This window comes from Oncorhynchus nerka, linkage group LG5 (genome assembly GCF_034236695.1).
Source record: "Oncorhynchus nerka isolate Pitt River linkage group LG5, Oner_Uvic_2.0, whole genome shotgun sequence".
NCBI classification, from domain to species: Eukaryota; Metazoa; Chordata; class Actinopteri; order Salmoniformes; family Salmonidae; genus Oncorhynchus; species Oncorhynchus nerka.
In genome coordinates this window covers 68,273,369-68,295,247 of record NC_088400.1, presented here as the reverse complement: position 1 = coordinate 68,295,247, position 21,879 = coordinate 68,273,369, and the positions used below count along the sequence as shown (strand labels likewise).

The 21,879-nt window shown below is 56.0% G+C and overlaps 1 pseudogene; it reads right to left on the bottom strand.

Annotated features, from left to right (window-relative positions):
* The window catches only part of LOC135571831 (BCL-6 corepressor-like), a 52,193-nt pseudogene that overhangs the window by 6,959 nt on the left and 23,355 nt on the right, over positions 1-21,879 (bottom strand).

Genomic DNA, 21,879 nt, shown 5'->3' with positions numbered 1-21,879 from the left:
CTACCGAGGGGCTACCGCCACCAGTCTACTACCGAGGGGCTGCCGCCACCAGTCTACTACCGTGTTGTGGTAGCTACCAGTCTAATACCGAGGGGCTGCCGCCACCAGTCTACTACCGCGGCGTGGTAGCTACCAGTCTACTACAGAGGGGCGGCCGCCACCAGTCTACTACCGCGGCGCAGCCACCACCAGTCTACTACCGCGGCACAGCCACCACCAGTCTACTACCGCGGCACAGCCACCACCAGTCTACTACCGAGGCTCAGCCGCCACCAGTCTACTACCGCGGCTCAGCCACCACCAGTCTACTACCGCGGCATAGCCACCACCAGTCTACTACCGCGGCGCAGCCACCACCAGTCTACTACTGCGGCGCGGCCACCACCAGTCTACTACCGCGGCAGATACTAGTCTACTACCGTGTTGTGGTAGCTACCAGTCTACTACCGAGAGGCTGCCGCTACCAGTCTACTACCGAAGCGTGGTAGCTACCAGTCTACTACCGAGGGGCTGCCGCCACCAGTCTACTACCGAAGCGTGGTAACTACCAGTCTACTACCGAGGGGCTGCCGCCACCAGTCTACTACAGAGGGGCTACCACCACCAGTTTACTACCGAGGGGCTGCTGCCACCAGTCTACTACCGAATCGTGGTAGCTACCAGTCTACTATCGAGGGGCTGCCGCCACCAGTCTACTACCGAGGGGCTAGCCACCAGTCTACTACAAGGAGGCCACCAGTATACTACCACGGCGCAGCCCCACCAGTCTACTACCGCGGCGCAGCCACCACCAGTCTACTACCCAGGGGCTGCCGCCACCACCAGTCTACTACCGAGGGGCTGCCGCCACCGGTCTACTACCGAGGCACAGCCGCCACCGGTCTACTACCGCGGCGCAGCCGCCACCTTTCTACTACAGCAAACAATGCAGGTGTAAAAGCACCAGTCTACTACCGTGTCGTGGTAGCTACCAGTCTAATACCGAGGGGCTGCCGCCACCAGTCTACTACCGTGGCGTGGTAGCTACCAGTCTACTACAGAGGGGCAGCAGCCACCAGTCTACTACCGCGGCGCAGCCGCCACCAGTCTACTACCGCGGCACAGCCGCCACCAGTCTACTACCGCGGCAGATACTAGTCTACTACCGTGTTGTGGTAGCCACCAGTCTACTACCGAGGGGCTGCCGCCACCAGTCTACTACCGAGGGGCTGCCGCCACCATTCTACTACCGAGGGGCTACCGCCACCAGTCTACTACCGAGGGGCTGCCGCCACCAGTCTACTACCGTGTTGTGGTAGCTACCAGTCTAATACCGAGGGGCTGCCGCCACCAGTCTACTACCGCGGCGTGGTAGCTACCAGTCTACTACAGAGGGGCGGCCGCCACCAGTCTACTACCGCGGCGCAGCCACCACCAGTCTACTACCGCGGCACAGCCACCACCAGTCTACTACCGCGGCACAGCCACCACCAGTCTACTACCGAGGCTCAGCCGCCACCAGTCTACTACCGCGGCTCAGCCACCACCAGTCTACTACCGCGGCATAGCCACCACCAGTCTACTACCGCGGCGCAGCCACCACCAGTCTACTACTGCGGCGCAGCCACCAGTCACCAGTAGCAGATACTAGTCTACTACCGTGTTGTGGTAGCTACCAGTCTACTACCGAGGGGCTGCCGCTACCAGTCTACTACCGAAGCGTGGTAGCTACCAGTCTACTACCGAGGGGCTGCCGCCACCAGTCTACTACCGAAGCGTGGTAACTACCAGTCTACTACCGAGGGGCTGCCGCCACCAGTCTACTACAGAGGGGCTACCACCACCAGTTTACTACCGAGGGGCTGCTGCCACCAGTCTACTACCGAATCGTGGTAGCTACCAGTCTACTATCGAGGGGCTGCCGCCACCAGTCTACTACCGAGGGGCTATCGCCACCAGTCTACTACCGCGGAGCAGCCGCCACCAGTCTACTACCACGGCGCAGCCCCCACCAGTCTACTACCGCGGCGCAGCCACCACCAGCCTACTACCCAGGGGCTGCCGCCACCACCAGTCTACTACCGAGGGGCTGCCGCCACCGGTCTACTACCGCGGCACAGCCGCCACCGGCCTACTACCGCGGCGCAGCCGCCACCTTTCTACTACCGCGGCACAGCCGCCACCAGTCTACTACCGCGGCACAGACGCCACCAGTCTACTACCGCGGCGCTGCCGCCACCAGTCTACTACCGGGGGGCTACCGCCACCAGTCTACTTCCGAGGGGCTGTCGCCACCAGTCTACTACCGTGTTGTGGTAGCCACCAGTCTACTACCGAGGGGCTGCCGCCACCAGTCTACTACCGAGGGGCTACCGCCACCAGTCTACTACCGCGGCGTGGTAGCTACCAGTCTACTACAGAGGGGCGGCCGCCACCAGTCTACTACCGAAGCGTGGTAGCTACCAGTCTACTACCGAGGGGCTGCCGCCACCAGTCTACTACCGAAGCGTGGTAGCTACCAGTCTACTACCGAGGGGCTGCCGCCACCAGTCTACTACAGAGGGGCTACCACCACCAGTTTACTACCGAGGGGCTTCCGCCACCAGTTTACTACCGAGGGGCTGCCGCCACCAGTCTACTACCGAAGCGTGGTAGCTACCAGTCTACTACCGAGGGCCTGCCGCCACCAGTCTACTACAGAGGGGCAACCACCACCAGTTTACTACCGAGGGGCTGCCGCCACCAGTCTACACCGAGGGGCTAGCCACCAGTCTACTACCGCGAGCAGCCGCCACCAGGCGCAGCCACCACCAGTCTACTACCGCGGCGCAGCCCCCACCAGTCTACTATCGCGGCACAGCCGCCACCAGTCTACTACCGCGGCGCAGCCACCACGAGTCTACTACCGCGGCGCAGCCGCCACCAGTCTACTACCGCGGCTCAGCCACCACCAGTCTACTACCGCGGTATAGCCGCCACCAGTCTACACCGAGGGGCGCAGCCACCACCAGTCTACTACCGCGGTAGATACAGTCTACTACCGTGTTGTGGTAGCTACCAGTCTACTACCGAGGGGCTGCCGCCGCCAGTCTACTACCGAGGGGCTGCCGCCACCAGTCTACTACCGAGGGGCTGCCGCCACCAGTCTACTACCGAGGGGCTGCCGCCACCACCAGTCTACTACCGCGGCACAGCCGCCACCAGTCTACTACCGCGGCACAGACGCCACCAGTCTACTACCGCGGCGCTGCCGCCACCAGTCTACTACCGAGGGGCTACCGCCACCAGTCTACTACCGAGGGGCTGTCGCCACCAGTCTACTACCGTGTTGTGGTAGCCACCAGTTTACTACCGAGGGGCTGCCGCCACCAGTCTACTACCGAAGCGTGGTAGCTACCAGTCTACTACCGAGGGGCTGCCGCCACCAGTCTACTACAGAGGGGCAACCACCACCAGTTTACTACCGAGGGGCTGCCGCCACCAGTCTACTACCGAGGGGCTACCGCCACCAGTCTACTACCGCGGAGCAGCCGCCACCAGTCTACTACCGCGGCGCAGCCGCCACCAGTCTACTACCGCGGCGCAGCCCCCACCAGTCTACTATCGCGGCACAGCCGCCACCAGTCTACTACCGTGGCGCAGCCACCACGAGTCTACTACCGCGGCGCAGCCGCCACCAGTCTACTACCGCGGCTCAGCCACCACCAGTCTACTACCGCGGTATAGCCGCCACCTGTCTACTACCGCGGCGCAGCCACCACCAGTCTACTACCGCGGTAGATACTAGTCTACTACCGTGTTGTGGTAGCTACCAGTCTACTACCGAGGGGCTGCCGCCGCCAGTCTACTACCGAGGGGCTGCCGCCACCAGTCTACTACCGAGGGGCTGCCGCCACCAGTCTACTACCGAGGGGCTGCCGCCACCACCAGTCTACTACCGAGGGGCTGCCGCCACCGGTCTACTACCGCGGCACAGCCGCCACCGGTCTACTACCGCGGCGCAGCCGCCACCAGTCTACTACCGCGGCACAGACGCCACCAGTCTACTACCGTGGCGCAGCCGCCACGAGTCTACTACCGCGGCGCAGCCGCCACCAGTCTACTACCGCGGCTCAGCCACCACCAGTCTACTACCGCGGTATAGCCGCCACCTGTCTACTACCGCGGCGCAGCCACCACCAGTCTACTACCGCGGTAGATACTAGTCTACTACCGTGTTGTGGTAGCTACCAGTCTACTACCGAGGGGCTGCCGCCGCCAGTCTACTGCCGAGGGGCTGCCGCCACCAGTCTACTACCGAGGGGCTGCCGCCACCAGTCTACTACCGAGGCTGCCGCCACCAGTCTACTACCGAGGGCTGCCGCCACGGTCTACTACCGGCACAGCCGCCACCGGTCTACTACGCGGGCGCAGCCACCACTAGTCTACTACCGCGGCGCAGCCGCCACCAGTCTACTACCGCGGCACAGACGCCACCAGTCTACTACCGCGGCGCTGCCGCCACCAGTCTACTACCGAGGGGCTACCGCCACCAGTCTACTACCGAGGGGCTGTCGCCACCAGTCTACTACCGTGTTGTGGTAGCCACCAGTCTACTACCGAGGGGCTGCCGCCACCAGTCTACTACCGAGGGGCTACCGCCACCAGTCTACTACCGTGTTGTGGTAGCCACCAGTCTGCTACCGAGGGGCTGTCGCCACCAGTCTACTACCGTGTCGTGGTAGCTACCAGTCTACTACCGAGGGGCTGCCCCAACCAGTCTACTACCGAGGTGTGGTAGCTACCAGTCTACTACCGAGGGGCTGCCGCCACCAGTCTACTACCGAGGCGTGGTAGCTACCATTCTACTACCGAGGGGCTGCCGCCACCAGTCTACTACCGAGGGGCTGCCGCCACCAGTCTACTACCGAGGGGCTGCCGCCACCAGACTACTACCGCGGTGCAGCCGCCACCAGACTACTACCGCGGTGCAGCCGCCACCAGACTACTACCGCGGCAGATACTAGCGCTGAAAGCAAATGTGTCCTTCGCCTCATTGCTCAAGAGCTGCTTTATGGATGTCAACCACCGCTGCGCGGCCACCACCAGTCTACTACCACTGCGCAGTCGCCACCAGTCTACTACCACTGCGCAGTCGCCACCAGTCTACTACCGCGGCGCAGCCGCCACCAGACTACTACCGCGGCAGATACTAGTCTACTACCATGATGTGGTAGCCACCGGTCTACTGCTGTGGTGCGGTAGCCACTAGTCTACTGCTGTGGTCTGGTAGCTACTAGTCTACTACTGTGGTGTGGTAGCTACTAGTCTACTACTGTGGTGTGGTAGCTACTAGTCTACTACGGTGGTGTGGTAGCTACTAGTCTACTACTGTGGTGTGGTAGCTACTAGTCTACTACTGTGGTGTGGTAGCTACTAGTCTACTACGGTGGTGTGGTAGCTACGAGTCTACTGCTGTGGTCTGGTAGCTACTTGTCTACTACGGTGGTGTGGTAGCTACTAGTCTACTACTGTGGTGTGGTAGCTACTAGTCTACTACTGTGGTATGGTAGCTACTAGTCTACTACGGTGGTGTGGTAGCTACTAGTCTACTACTGTGGTATGGTAGCTACTAGTTTACTACTGTGGTGTGGTAGCTACTAGTCTACTACTGTGGTGTGGTAGCTACTAGTCTACTACTGTGGTGTGGTAGCTACTAGTCTACTACTGTGGTGTGGTAGCTACTAGTCTACTACTGTGGTGTGGTGTCTACTACTGTGGTGTGGTAGCTACTAGTCTACTTCTGTGGTGTGGTAGCTACCAGTCTACTACCGAGGGGCTGCCGCCACCAGTCTACTACCGAGGCGTGGTAGCTACCATTCTACTACCGAGGGGCTGCCGCCACCAGTCTACTACCGAGGGGCTGCCGCCACCAGTCTACTACCGAGGGGCTGCCGCCACCAGTCTACTACCGCGGCGCAGCCACCACCAGTCTACTACCGCGGTAGATACTAGTCTACTACCGTGTTGTGGTAGCTACCAGTCTACTACCGAGGGGCTGCCGCCGCCAGTCTACTACCGAGGGGCTGCCGCCACCAGTCTACTACCGAGGGGCTGCCCCAACCAGTCTACTACCGTGTTGTGGTAGCCACCAGTTTACTACCGAGGGGCTGCCGCCACCAGTCTACTACCGAAGAGTGGTAGCTACCAGTCTACTACCGAGGGGCTGCCGCCACCAGTCTACTACAGAGGGGCAACCACCACCAGTTTACTACCGAGGGGCTGCCGCCACCAGTCTACTACCGAGGGGCTACCGCCACCAGTCTACTACCGCGGAGCAGCCGCCACCAGTCTACTACGCGGCGCAGCCGCCACCAGTCTACTACCGCGGCGCAGCCCCCACCAGTCTACTATCGCGGCACAGCCGCCACCAGTCTACTACCGTGGCACAGCCACCACGAGTCTACTACCGCGGCGCAGCCGCCACCAGTCTACTACCGCGGCTCAGCCACCACCAGTCTACTACCGCGGTATAGCCGCCACCAGTCTACTACCGCGGCGCAGCCACCACCAGTCTACTACCGCGGTAGATACTAGTCTACTACCGTGTTGTGGTAGCTACCAGTCTACTACCGAGGGGCTGCCGCCGCCAGTCTACTACCGAGGGGCTGCCGCCACCAGTCTACTACTGAGGGGCTGCCGCCACCAGTCTACTACCGAGGGGCTGCCGCCACCACCAGTCTACTACCGAGGGGCTGCCGCCACCGGTCTACTACCCGCGGCACAGCCGCCAGTCTACTACCGTGGCGCAGCCGCCACCTATCTACTACCGCAGCGCAGCCGCCACCAGTCTACTACCGCGGCACAGACGCCACCAGTCTACTACCGCGGCGCTGCCGCCACCAGTCTACTACCGAGGGGCTACCGCCACCAGTCTACTACCGTGTTGTGGTAGCCACCAGTCTGCTACCGAGGGGCTGTCGCCACCAGTCTACTACCGTGTCGTGGTAGCTACCAGTCTACTACCGAGGGGCTGCCCCAACCAGTCTACTACCGAGGTGTGGTAGCTACCAGTCTACTACCGAGGGGCTGCCGCCACCAGTCTACTACCGAGGCGTGGTAGCTACCATTCTACTACCGAGGGGCTGCCGCCACCAGTCTACTACTGAGGGGCTGCCGCCACCAGTCTACTACCGAGGGGCTGCCGCCACCAGACTACTACCGCGGTGCAGCCGCCACCAGACTACTACCGCGGTGCAGCCGCCACCAGACTACTACCGCGGCAGATACTAGCGCTGAAAGCAAATGTGTCCTTCGCCTCATTGCTCAAGAGCTGCTTTATGGATGTCAACCCAGCTCGACCACCACCAGTCTACTACCACTGCGCAGTCGCCACCAGTCTACTACCGCAGGCGCAGCACCACCCAGACTACTACCGCGGCAGATACTAGTCTACTACCATGATGTGGTAGCCACCGGTCTACTGCTGTGGTGCGGTAGCCACTAGTCTACTGCTGTGGTCTGGTAGCTACTAGTCTACTACTGTGGTGTGGTAGCTACTAGTCTACTACTGTGGTGTGGTAGCTACTAGTCTACTACGGTGGTGTGGTAGCTACTAGTCTACTACTGTGGTGTGGTAGCTACTAGTCTACTACTGTGGTGTGGTAGCTACTAGTCTACTACGGTGGTGTGGTAGCTACGAGTCTACTGCTGTGGTCTGGTAGCTACTTGTCTACTACGGTGGTGTGGTAGCTACTAGTCTACTACTGTGGTGTGGTAGCTACTAGTCTACTACTGTGGTATGGTAGCTACTAGTCTACTACGGTGGTGTGGTAGCTACTAGTCTACTACTGTGGTATGGTAGCTACTAGTTTACTACTGTGGTGTGGTAGCTACTAGTCTACTACTGTGGTGTGGTAGCTACTAGTCTACTACTGTGGTGTGGTAGCTACTAGTCTACTACTGTGGTGTGGTAGCTACTAGTCTACTACTGTGGTGTGGTGTCTACTACTGTGGTGTGGTAGCTACTAGTCTACTTCTGTGGTGTGGTAGCTACCAGTCTACTACCGAGGGGCTGCCGCCACCAGTCTACTACCGAGGCGTGGTAGCTACCATTCTACTACCGAGGGGCTGCCGCCACCAGTCTACTACCGAGGGGCTGCCGCCACCAGTCTACTACCGAGGGGCTGCCGCCACCAGTCTACTACCGCGGCGCAGCCACCACCAGTCTACTACCGCGGTAGATACTAGTCTACTACCGTGTTGTGGTAGCTACCAGTCTACTACCGAGGGGCTGCCGCCGCCAGTCTACTACCGAGGGGCTGCCGCCACCAGTCTACTACCGAGGGGCTGCCCCAACCAGTCTACTACCGTGTTGTGGTAGCCACCAGTTTACTACCGAGGGGCTGCCGCCACCAGTCTACTACCGAAGCGTGGTAGCTACCAGTCTACTACCGAGGGGCTGCCGCCACCAGTCTACTACAGAGGGGCAACCACCACCAGTTTACTACCGAGGGGCTGCCGCCACCAGTCTACTACCGAGGGGCTACCGCCACCAGTCTACTACCGCGGAGCAGCCGCCACCAGTCTACTACGCGGCGCAGCCGCCACCAGTCTACTACCGCGGCGCAGCCCCCACCAGTCTACTATCGCGGCACAGCCGCCACCAGTCTACTACCGTGGCACAGCCACCACCAGTCTACTACCGTGGCACAGCCACCACGAGTCTACTACCGCGGCGCAGCCGCCACCAGTCTACTACCGCGGCTCAGCCACCACCAGTCTACTACCGCGGTATAGCCGCCACCAGTCTACTACCGCGGCGCAGCCACCACCAGTCTACTACCGCGGTAGATACTAGTCTACTACCGTGTTGTGGTAGCTACCAGTCTACTACCGAGGGGCTGCCGCCGCCAGTCTACTACTGAGGGGCTGCCGCCACCAGTCTACTACCGAGGGGCTGCCGCCACCACCAGTCTACTACCGAGGGGCTGCCGCCACCGGTCTACTACCGCGGCACAGCCGCCACCGGTCTACTACCGCGGCGCAGCCGCCACCTGTCTACTACCGCAGCGCAGCCGCCACCAGTCTACTACCGCGGCACAGACGCCACCAGTCTACTACCGCGGCGCTGCCGCCACCAGTCTACTACCGAGGGGCTACCGCCACCAGTCTACTACCGAGGGGCTGTCGCCACCAGTCTACTACCGTGTTGTGGTAGCCACCAGTCTACTACCGAGGGGCTGCCGCCACCAGTCTACTACCGAGGGGCTACCGCCACCAGTCTACTACCGTGTTGTGGTAGCCACCAGTCTGCTACCGAGGGGCTGTCGCCACCAGTCTACTACCGTGTCGTGGTAGCTACCAGTCTACTACCGAGGGGCTGCCCCAACCAGTCTACTACCGAGGTGTGGTAGCTACCAGTCTACTACCGAGGGGCTGCCGCCACCAGTCTACTACCGGCGTGGTAGCTACCATTCTACTACCGAGGCTGCCGCCACCAGTCTACTACCGAGGGCTGCCGCCACCGGTCTACTACCGAGGGGCTGCCGCCACCAGACTACTACCGCGGTGCAGCCGCCACCAGACTACTACCGCGGTGCAGCCGCCACCAGACTACTACCGCGGCAGATACTAGCGCTGAAAGCAAATGTGTCCTTCGCCTCATTGCTCAAGAGCTGCTTTATGGATGTCAACCACCGCTGCGCGGCCACCACCAGTCTACTACCACTGCGCAGTCGCCACCAGTCTACTACCGCGGCGCAGCCGCCACCAGACTACTACCGCGGCAGATACTAGTCTACTACCATGATGTGGTAGCCACCGGTCTACTGCTGTGGTGCGGTAGCCACTAGTCTACTGCTGTGGTCTGGTAGCTACTAGTCTACTACTGTGGTGTGGTAGCTACTAGTCTACTACTGTGGTGTGGTAGCTACTAGTCTACTACGGTGGTGTGGTAGCTACTAGTCTACTACTGTGGTGTGGTAGCTACTAGTCTACTACTGTGGTGTGGTAGCTACTAGTCTACTACGGTGGTGTGGTAGCTACGAGTCTACTGCTGTGGTCTGGTAGCTACTAGTCTACTACGGTGGTGTGGTAGCACTAGTCTACTACTGTGGTGTGGTAGCTACTAGTCTACTACTGTGGTATGGTAGCTACTAGTCTACTACGGTGGTGTGGTAGCTACTAGTCTACTACTGTGGTATGGTAGCTACTAGTTTACTACTGTGGTGTGGTAGCTACTAGTCTACTACTGTGGTGTGGTAGCTACTAGTCTACTACTGTGGTGTGGTAGCTACTAGTCTACTACTGTGGTGTGGTAGCTACTAGTCTACTACTGTGGTGTGGTAGCTACTAGTCTACTACTGTGGTGTGGTGTCTACTACTGTGGTGTGGTAGCTACTAGTCTACTTCTGTGGTGTGGTAGCTACCAGTCTACTACCGAGGGGCTGCCGCCACCAGTCTACTACCGAGGCGTGGTAGCTACCATTCTACTACCGAGGGGCTGCCGCCACCAGTCTACTACCGCGGCGCAGCCACCACCAGTCTACTACCGCGGTAGATACTAGTCTACTACCGTGTTGTGGTAGCTACCAGTCTACTACCGAGGGGCTGACGCCGCCAGTCTACTACCGAGGGGCTGCCGCCACCAGTCTACTACCGAGGGGCTGCCGCCACCAGTCTACTACCGAGGCGAGGTAGCTACCAGTTTACTACCGAGGGGCTGCCGCCACCAGTCTACTACCGAGGCGTGGTAGCTACCAGTCTACTACCGAGGGGCTGCCGCCACCAGTCTACTACCGAAGCGTGGTAGCTACCAGTCTACTACAGAGGGGCTGCCGCCACCAGTCTACTACGAAGCGTGGTAGCTACCAGTCTACTACCGAGGGGCTGCCGCCACCAGTCTACTACAGAGGGGCTACCACCACCAGTCTACTACCGAGGGGCTGCCGCCACCAGTGTACTACCGAGGGGCTGCCGCCACCAGTCTATTACCGAGGGGCTGCCACTACCAGTCTACTACCGAGGGGCTGCCGCCATCAGTCTACTAACACGGCGCAGCCGCCACCAGTCTACTACCGTGGCAGATACTAGTCTACTACTGTGTCGTGGTAGCTACCAGTCTACTACCGAGGGGCTACCGCCACCAGTCTACTACCGAGGGGCTGCCGCCACCAGTCTACTACCGTGTCGTGGTAGCTACCAGTCTAATACCGAGGGGCTTCCGCCACCAGTCTACTACAGCGGTACAGCCGCCACCAGTCTACTACTGCGGCGCAGCGGCCACCAGTCTACTACCGCGGTGCAGCCGCCACCAGTCTACTACCGCGGCAGATACTAGGCTACTACCGTGTTGTGGTAGCTACCAGTCTACTACCGAGGGGCTGCCGCTACCAGTCTACTACCGCGGCGCAGCAGCCACCAGTCTACTACCACGGCGCAGCCGCCACCAGTCTACTACCGTGTCGTGGTAGCTACCAGTCTACTACCGAGGGGCTGCCGCCACCAGTCTACTACCTAGGGGCTGCCCCAACCAGTCTACTACCGAGGTGTGGTAGCTACCAGTCTACTACCGAGGGGCTGCCGCCACCAGTCTACTACCGAGGCGTGGTAGCTACCATTCTACTACCGAGGGGCTGCCGCCACCAGTCTACTACCGAGGGGCTGCCGCCACCAGTCTACTACCGAGGGGCTGCCGCCACCAGACTACTACCGCGGTGCAGCCGCCACCAGACTACTACCGCGGTGCAGCCGCCACCAGACTACTACCGCGGCAGATACTAGCGCTGAAAGCAAATGTGTCCTTCGCCTCATTGCTCAAGAGCTGCTTTATGGATGTCAACCACCGCTGCGCGGCCACCACCAGTCTACTACCACTGCGCAGTCGCCACCAGTCTACTACCGCGGCGCAGCCGCCACCAGACTACTACCGCGGCAGATACTAGTCTACTACCATGATGTGGTAGCCACCGGTCTACTGCTGTGGTGCGGTAGCCACTAGTCTACTGCTGTGGTCTGGTAGCTACTAGTCTACTACGGTGGTGTGGTAGCTACTAGTCTACTACTGTGGTGTGGTAGCTACTAGTCTACTACGGTGGTGTGGTAGCTACTAGTCTACTACTGTGGTGTGGTAGCTACTAGTCTACTACTGTGGTGTGGTAGCTACTAGTCTACTACGGTGGTGTGGTAGCTACGAGTCTACTGCTGTGGTCTGGTAGCTACTAGTCTACTACGGTGGTGTGGTAGCTACTAGTCTACTACTGTGGTGTGGTAGCTACTAGTCTACTACTGTGGTGTGGTAGCTACTAGTCTACTACGGTGGTGTGGTAGCTACTAGTCTACTACTGTGGTATGGTAGCTACTAGTCTACTACTGTGGTGTGGTAGCTACTAGTCTACCACTGTGGTGTGGTAGCTACTAGTTTACTACTGTGGTGTGGTAGCTACTAGTCTACTACTGTGGTGTGGTAGCTACTAGTCTACTACTGTGGTGTGGTGTCTACTACTGTGGTGTGGTAGCTACTAGTCTACTTCTGTGGTGTGGTAGCTACTAGTCTACTACTGTGGTGTGGTAGCTACTAGTCTACTACTGTGGTGTGGTAGCTACTAGTCTACTACTGTGGTGTGGTAGCTACTAGTCTACTACGGTGGTGTGGTAGCTACTAGTCTACTACTGTGGTGTGGTAGCTACTAGTCTACTACTGTGGTGTGGTAGCTACTAGTCTACTACGGTGGTGTGGTAGCTACGAGTCTACTGCTGTGGTCTGGTAGCTACTAGTCTACTACGGTGGTGTGGTAGCTACTAGTCTACTACTGTGGTGTGGTAGCTACTAGTCTACTACTGTGGTGTGGTAGCTACTAGTCTACTACGGTGGTGTGGTAGCTACTAGTCTACTACTGTGGTATGGTAGCTACTAGTCTACTACTGTGGTGTGGTAGCTACCAGTCTACTACTGTGGTGTGGTAGCTACTAGTCTACCACTGTGGTGTGGTAGCTACTAGTTTACTACTGTGGTGTGGTAGCTACTAGTCTACTACTGTGGTGTGGTAGCTACTAGTCTACTACTGTGGTGTGGTGTCTACTACTGTGGTGTGGTAGCTATTAGTCTACTACTGTGGTGTGGTAGCTACTAGTCTACCACTGTGGTGTGGTAGCTACTAGTTTACTACTGTGGTGTGGTAGCTACTAGTCTACTACTGTGGTGTGGTAGCTACTAGTCTACTACTGTGGTGTGGTGTCTACTACTGTGGTGTGGTAGCTACTAGTCTACTTCTGTGGTGTGGTAGCTACTAGTCTACTACTGTGGTGTGGTAGCTACTAGTCTACTACTGTGGTGTGGTAGCTACTAGTCTACTACTGTGGTGTGGTAGCTACTACTCTACTACTGTGGTGTGGTAGCTACTAGTCTACTACTGTGGTGTGGTAGCTACTAGTCTACTACTGTGGTGTGGTAGCTACTAGTCTACTACTGTGGTGTGGTAGCTACTAGTCTACTACTGTGGTGTGGTGTCTACTACTGTGGTGTGGTAGCTACTAGTCTACTACTGTGGTGTGGTAGCTACTAGTCTACTACTGTGGTGTGGTAGCTACTAGTCTACTACTGTGGTGTGGTAGCTACTAGTCTACTACTGTGGTGTGGTAGCTACTAGTCTACTACTGTGGTGTGGTGTCTACTACTGTGGTGTGGTAGCTACTAGTCTACTACTGTGGTGTGGTAGCTACTAGTCTACTACTGTGGTGTGGTAGCTACTAGTCTACTACTGTGGTGTGGTAGCTACTAGTCTACTACTGTGGTGTGGTAGCTACTAGGCCTAATTCTGCTATGAACGTGTACATGGTACAGTTCCACATATTAAAAGCACAGCGGGCTGTAGTGAGCTGTGGAGGTCTGTCTGTTTTCCAGCCGGCTGGTCGGTCGGTGGAGCTAAGCGGGGCATTAAACACATGATAAAGCACAGCTTTAATGGCCGCCAGAGGAGAGGAGCGCAGTGGAGAGCACAGGGTTGTTGATTTCTTTCCCGTCGCAGTAAAACACCCACCTCCCGCTCTCCTTTCATAGTTCCTCTTTAATCTCTTCCTCCTCAGGGAGGATGGCCTTCCAGCTCACCCCCCACAGACTGTTAACCCTCTAGCTACTCTATCACCTAGAGAACACAACCACACACACTCCCTCACAAGCCTAACTCCCTCACAAACCACACATACGGTATGATAGACAAGTGTCACAAAGAAGTGTTAGAATTGAAATGCATATGGAGGTTAGAGCGAGGAGAGCGGGAGAGAGATTCCAACCTTGAGAATGCTGAAGCCTTGTTTCTCATCTACTAACACTTGACAGACTGGGACACACACACACTCGGACATACACACACGCTACACAGGCATACTGTCCATTTTTCACTGTGTCCTAAGCGCCATCTAGGCCGGCGCCGTTTAGATAATCAGGAAGTGAAAAACAACAGCGTGGTTTAGAGCTCTCTCTGATGCTGGTTCTAATTTTACCCTGCATTCACCAGCAGACAAAGACTAGGAGACCACACAGTGTATTACGATGGAGAGAAAAGAACAGAGGAGCAGGGAGAAGGGAGCGTGAGGGGAGCGTGAAAAGGCCGGGGCACACTAAGTGGAGCTTTTAATTGAGCGGGCGTGATCTCTCCTTTCTCCCTCTCCTTTCTCTGGCTTTTTCATGTCCTCATCCAGCCAGTGAGTGGGAGTACAGCGTTGAAGGGGGAGTGTGGCGAGAGAGGAGGGGGGGTGTCGAGAGAGCAGTGGGGGGCCTGGGGATATGGAAAGTGTGTGTGTGTGTGTGTGTGTGTGTGTGTGTGTGTGTGTGTGTGTGTGCACGCACTGGGGATGTGTCTGAACGGCTGTGTCTCTGAGGTCTGGCAGACAGACAAGAGAGGAGGATACGAGCTGCGATAACACCCTACAGCACTCTCACATAAGGGCATGTGTGTGTGTGAGTGAGAGCGAGCGAGCGGGTGAAAGAGATGGCGTGAGCATGCATTTTTAGAGGGCAGAGCTATAGGTGTTTGTTAGCCTTTATGCGTGTCTGTATTGAATGTGCTGCACGTGTGTTTTTAAAGGTCATTCGTATGAACTCTTGAGGAAGTAAAACCTCCAGTGTTTTTTATGGATAGCATGTGTGAGGACAATCAGTTACTTTGGACACGTAAGCATGCAAATGAGTACAATTAGGTGTGCCCATCCCGGTGTGTGTTATTAGTTCTGGCAGGTACAGGACAAAGCATTGACTCATTTTCAACCCAGCCTCATTAACATATCCCATTGGCATCCTCGGCACGGCAAGATTGTGAAGAGAGAGAGAGAGAGAGAGAGAGAGAGCGAGAGAGAGAGAGAGAGAGAGAGAGAGAGAGAGAGAGGGGAGAGAGAGGGGAGAGAGAGAGAGAGAGAGAGAGAGAGAGAGAGAGGAGAGGGGTAGAGAGAGAGAGGGGGAGAGAGAGGGGGGAGAGAGGGGGAGAGAGAGAGAGGGGAGAGAGAGATAGAGAGAGAGAGAGAGAGAGAGAGAGAGAGAGAGAGAGAGAGAGAGAAAAAGAAAGAGAGAGACCACTTATGTGTCACGACACGCATTGCAAAGACTAAAGGATTCTTAAATATGCAGGAAGTGAGTGTGTGTGTGCATGTCAAAGTGCTTTTGGCTGGTCCCCGTGTAGCTCAGTTGGTAGAGCATTGTGGGTTCCATTCCCACGGAGGACCAGTAAAATTCAAATACAAAAATATTATATTAAATGTATGTAAGTCACTCTGGATAAGCGTTTGCTAAATGACAAAAATGACAATGTAAGAGCGACAGCCGGCAGGGCTGTGTGTGTGTTGAGTGGAGACGCACTGTGTCGAGTGTGTGTTTGTATGGCGCTGCTAGCTGGTCGGTGACAAGCGAGTGACAACACAAAGACAGGAGGACCAGTCTCAGTACTATGCACTTTCTATCCTTCCCTCACCTCCTTCCATCCATGAACATTGACCTCACCTCCTTCCCTCCTCCTTCCCTCACCTCCTTCCATCCATGAACATTGACCTCACCTCCTTCCCTCACCTCCTTCCATCCATGAACATTGACCTCACCTCCTTCCCTCACCTCCTTCCCTCACCTCCTTCCATCCATGAACATTGACCTCACCTACATGACAGAAGCAACATGGTGGATCCTATCGCTTATTTTAACGGCAAACAAAGTCACAAATGATCTAGATATTCCCTATTTAACAAATACACCCAATTCATCTGAATAAATTAGACAAAGTCAAACAGCTGAATAAAATCTAAATACTATTAGTGGTGAACTGATAGCTGCTCTCTCCCAGTTATAATAATGAATAGATGGCTGCAAAGTCAACCATTCAAGCAGATAAAATCAACAGTCTCTTGGAACCACAGTAAGAAGCACAAACCAACGCCATGCCTCACCACAGATCCTCATTCCACTCACAAACACTGCACTCCAAAACCACACACAAATACACAAGACTCACTGTAGCTATATACATCACACACACACACACACACACACACACACGCGCGCACACACACACACACACACCCTTTCCATATTGAGATGATGAGATGATGCACTGCTGCCGGAGTGATATTCCACAATCCGAGTGTGAATTTGCATGTGTGTGGTGTGATTGTGCTGTGAGTGAGTGCGTGCGTGTGTGTGTGTGCTGTGAGTGAGTGCGTGCGTGCGTGTGTGTGCTGTGAGTGTGTGTAATTAAAGGCAGTCCTAAGGCTAAGTGATACAAGTGTGAAGATTGCGGGAGAGATCGATCCAACGGAGCCTCCCAGTTTTGCACACTGACTGGAATTTGTTTTGGAGGGGCTGTGAAACGAAAGCAGGCAGGCAGGCAGCAAGCCCAGCGTGTGGAGTGGAGGGGGAGGAGGAGAGGAAGGGAGGGAGGGAGTGGCACATTGAAAGGCCCGGCCTCACGGCCCTGTCGTATTTCACAGTCTTCCTCTCTCTCTTGCTTTTGCATTCTCTACAGTGCTCACTGTCTGCTGTTCCGTGCTGCGCTGTGTGCGTGAGAGAGAGAGAGAGAGAGAGAGAGAGAGAGAGAGAGAGAGAGAGAGAGAGAGAGAGAGAGAGAGAGTGTACGGGCGGCCCCAGGGAGCTGCTTGTGGCTTATCACACGCAGGCAGTTAGAAAAGCTTCCTGTCGGGGGCCCGCTGAAGGAGGGAGGGAGCCAGGGAGAGCGGAAGCGAAGGAGGGAGAGAGAGACAGAGGGAGGGAGGGGAGGAAAAAACCCCGAAGGCTAGAAAAACAAGATGCCGTTGAGTTTACGCTCAAACACAGCAGCCATGTCTAGCGGCGCCGAGCGGGGACCGAGGGAGGGAGAGAGGGCTCAGGGGCGGACAGGGCTAGCGGCGCGGGACCGAGGGAGGGAGAGAGGGATCAGGGGCGGACAGGGCTAGCGGAGGAGAAGAAGAACAAGGGAAGGGAGGAGGAGAGTGGACGCTACAGGATTAAATCTGCCCTCCTCCTCCTCCTCTCCTCTCGTTTTAATCAAAGAGCTCCGTCTGGAGCGCATGCCTCACTGCCTCCACTACACACACTACGGAGAGCACACACACACACTCAAAACCCTGGCCACAGACGCTGGTCTACTAAAATCAGCCCTACCTTTGATCTAGAGGGATACCATTTCTCCCACCTCCAAACCGTTTCATCTTCCCATTTCATAGAACACACTACCAATTCCCTCCAACACCAACTCTATCTGTCCTGTTGTCCACGTCAGGTAAAAACCACATTCAGTTTGAGAACCTCTCTACCCCCAGCTCATCTCCCCGCGTCTCAAAATGTTGTCTTTCTACTGCAGTCTCCTTTAAAACGACCATGTTTTGCATTGGAGAGTAAGAAGACGGGGATGAAGGGAGGAGGAAGGGAGCGAGAGGACGAGTCATGCGTTCCAAACAGCATTAATGGTTGGTTTCCTGCGAGCGGTGCCAGTCCTTTCAGGCAGCCCTGCTGGAACTAATCCACAGGCTCATTAATCTGGAGGGACAAATTAGTCATGGACGGCCTTAATCCCAATATTCCCAGGGTTTAGACCAGGAAAGGGAGAAGAGGAATTTTTATCCAAATTGTGGTTTTTTAAAATAGTTTTGGGAAACTGGGTTGGATGTGGTAGGAAAGGGTTAAGAGCTACTGGAGATTTGGAGAGAGAAGAGAGCAGAGCCGTACTCCAGCACGTCTGCAGTGTGTATGCTAGCTAGGCGTCTGCTCTGAGCTCTGTGCCTGGTGAAGGGCTCTCACATGGCCTCTCGTCTCCTAGACAAGTGAAGGGAGAGAGAACTAGTAGATGTAAACTGAATGAGATGGAGAGAATGAACGACAAACAACACAGGGAGAGAGAGACAGAAGAACAAACCAACACACTAGCACCCCGTACAGCCCTTCAAACCAACACACTAGCACCCCGTACAGCCCTTCAAACCAACACACTAGCACCCCGTACAGCCCTTCAAACCAACACACTAGCACCCCGTACAGCACTTCAAACCAACACACTAGCACCCTGTACAGCCCTTCAAACCAACACACTAGCACCCTGTACAGCCCTTCAAACCAACACACTAACACCCCGTACAGCCCTTCAAACCAACACACTAACACCCCGTACAGCCCTTCAAACCAACACACTAGCACCCCGTACAGCCCTTCAAACCAAGACACTAGCACCATGTACAGCCCTTCAAACCAACACACTAGCACCATGTACAGCCCTTCAAACCAACACACTAGCACCCTGTACAGCCCTTCAAAGCAACACACTAGCACCATGTACAGCCCTTCAAACCAACACACTAGCACCTTGTACAGCCCTTCAAACCAACACACTAGCACCCTGTACAGCCCTTCAAACCAACACACTAGCACCGTACAGCCCTTCAAACCAACACACAGCCCTTCAAACCAACACACTAGCACCCTGTACAGCCCTTCAAACCAACACACTAGCACCCTGTACAGCCCTTCAAACCAACACACTAGCACCCCGTACAGCCCTTCAAACCAACACACTAGCACCCTGTACAGCCCTTCAAAGCAACACACTAGCACCATGTACAGCCCTTCAAACCAACACACTAGCACCTTGTACAGCCCTTCAAACCAACACACTAGCACCCCGTACAGCCCTTCAAACCAACACACTAGCACCCCGTACAGCCCTTCAAACCAACACACTAGCACCCTGTACAGCCCTTCAAACCAACACACTAGCACCCTGTACAGCCCTTCAAACCAACACACTAGCACCATGTACAGCCCTTCAAACCAACACACTAACACCCCGTACAGCCCTTCAAACCAACACACTAGCACCCGTGCAGCCCTTCAAACCAACACACTAGCACCCGTACAGCCCTTCAAACCAACACACTAGCCCTTCAAACCAACCACTAGTACAGCCCTTCAAACCAACACACTAGCACCCTTACAGCCCTTCAAACCAACACACTAGCACCCTGTACAGCCCTTCAAAGCAACACACTAACACCATGTACAGCCCTTCAAACCAACACACTAGCACCCCATACAGCCCTTCAAACCAACACACTAGCACCCTTACAGCCCTTCAAACCAACACACTAGCACCCGTACAGCCCTTCAAACCAACACACTAGCACCCCGTACAGCCCTTCAAACCAACACACTAGCACCCCGTACAGCCCTTCAAACCACACACTAGCACCATGTACAGCCCTTCAAACCAACCACTAGCACCTTGTACAGCCCTTCAAACCAACACACTAGCACCCGTACAGCCCTTCAAACCAACACACTAGCACCCGTACAGCCCTTCAAACCAACACACTAGCACCCGTACAGCCCTTCAAACCAACACACTAGCACCCTGTACAGCCCTTCAAACCAACACACTAACACCCCCGTACAGCCCTTCAAACCAACACACTAGCACCCCGTGCAGCCCTTCAAACCAACACACTAGCACCCCGTACAGCCCTTCAAACCAACACACTAGCACCCCGTACAGCCCTTCAAACCAACACACTAGCACCCTGTACAGCCCTTCAAAGCAACACACTAACACCATGTACAGCCCTTCAAACCAACACACTAGCACCCCGTACAGCCCTTCAAACCAACACACTAGCACCCCGTACAGCCCTTCAAACCAACACACTAGCACCCCGTACAGCCCTTCAAACCAACACACTAGCACCCCGTACAGCCCTTCAAACCAACACACTAGCACCCCGTACAGCCCTTCAAACCAACACACTAGCACCCTGTACAGCCCTTCAAACCAACACACTAACACCCCGTACAGCCCTTCAAACCAACACACTAGCACCCCGTGCAGCCCTTCAAACCAACACACTAGCACCCCGTACATCCCTTCAAACCAACACACTAGCACCCCGTACAGCCCTTCAAACCAACACACTAGCACCCCGTACAGCCCTTCAAACCAACACACTAGCACCCTGTACAGCCCTTCAAACCAACACACTAGCACCCTGTACAGCCCTTCAAACCAACACACTAGCACCCTGTACAGCCCTTCAAACCAACACACTAGCACCCTGTACAGCCCTTCAAACCAACACACTAGCACCCTGTACAGCCCTTCCACATATGTTATCAAATCATCTTACCTCGTATCCTAGGCGGGAAGCCCTCTGGAGCAGGGTCTCTCCTGCGTTCTTGTTGACGATGAGCCTGCGGGCCTCAGGAGGCATGGGTCGGCTGGCAGGGGTAGAGGTGTGCACCGGGGGGTTGGAGGGGGTTGGCGTGCGGTCCTGGGTCTCTGTAGGGCTGGGGAGAGGGCTGAGCTGGGGGGGCAGGGTGAGAGGGGGGGGGGGGAGGAGGGGGAGTAATCCGACAGGGATGAAGACCTCCGCTTCTCGCTGCATCGCTTTTCCTTGTCCTGCTGTGTGTGATGGGGGAGGGAGAGAGAGAGAGAACGGAAGAGTCAGATCTTCCACACACATACTGAGATATCCTCTCTCCTGTGGGTGTGTGTGTGTGTGTGATGGGGGGAGGGAGAGAGAGGGAGAACTTAATAAGAATCTGCATGTCAGATCTTCCACACACATACTGAGATATCCTCTTTCCTGTGTGTGTGTGTGGCTCGAAAAGACGCTGCCCTACAGGCTCGTCCCATACTGACACACCTGACACATGGCCGTGGAGTGGGGGAACAACAGAACAGAGGAGAGAAAGAGTCTGAAAGAGAAACAGGATACTGAGGTTATCAGAGCGCTGTCCGTCTTTCAGACTCCCCTTCCCTCTATTTTTACAGTCTGGGCTGCTCTCTTCCATCCCTCCCCCTCCGTCCTCACCCTCTCTGCGGAGGTTATCCTTTATGCCGTCCTCCACTTCCTTTCTTCTCTCTCCCTCCGTTTTCCCTACTCCTCCCTCTCCCTCTATGGAGATTAGGGTCGCTGGTCTAGTCTAGGGTGAAGTGCTAATTATTCCCGACCACAGGTTGTGTGTGTGTGTGTGTGCACTGCGGGTCCTACACACACACACACACACACACACACACACACACACACACACGTGGTGGCGGGGCTAATAATTGTCAGCGCTTCTCCAGGGGCCCTGGCCGTGGCCTCGCAAAGTCATTTATAACCATGAGCACTGGCTTGTCACAGAGAGATGGGGGGGGGGCGAGAGCGTGACTTGACTGCCCACCGCCAGAAATGCCCCAGGATACACGCGCACCCAATTGTTACTCCAAAATGTAAAGCTCCTAACAAAAAGCTGATTTTCTCATACGCTTCCTTTGTAACACTGTAAGTAACTATAAGTTAAGCAAAGACAGCCATTATTGCAACACACTGCAGTTACAAATTCTACTCATATAACTTCAACACACATTCCTGATGGTTGGCCAGCCAGTTAGCATCAATAGTTGATGGTTGGCCATC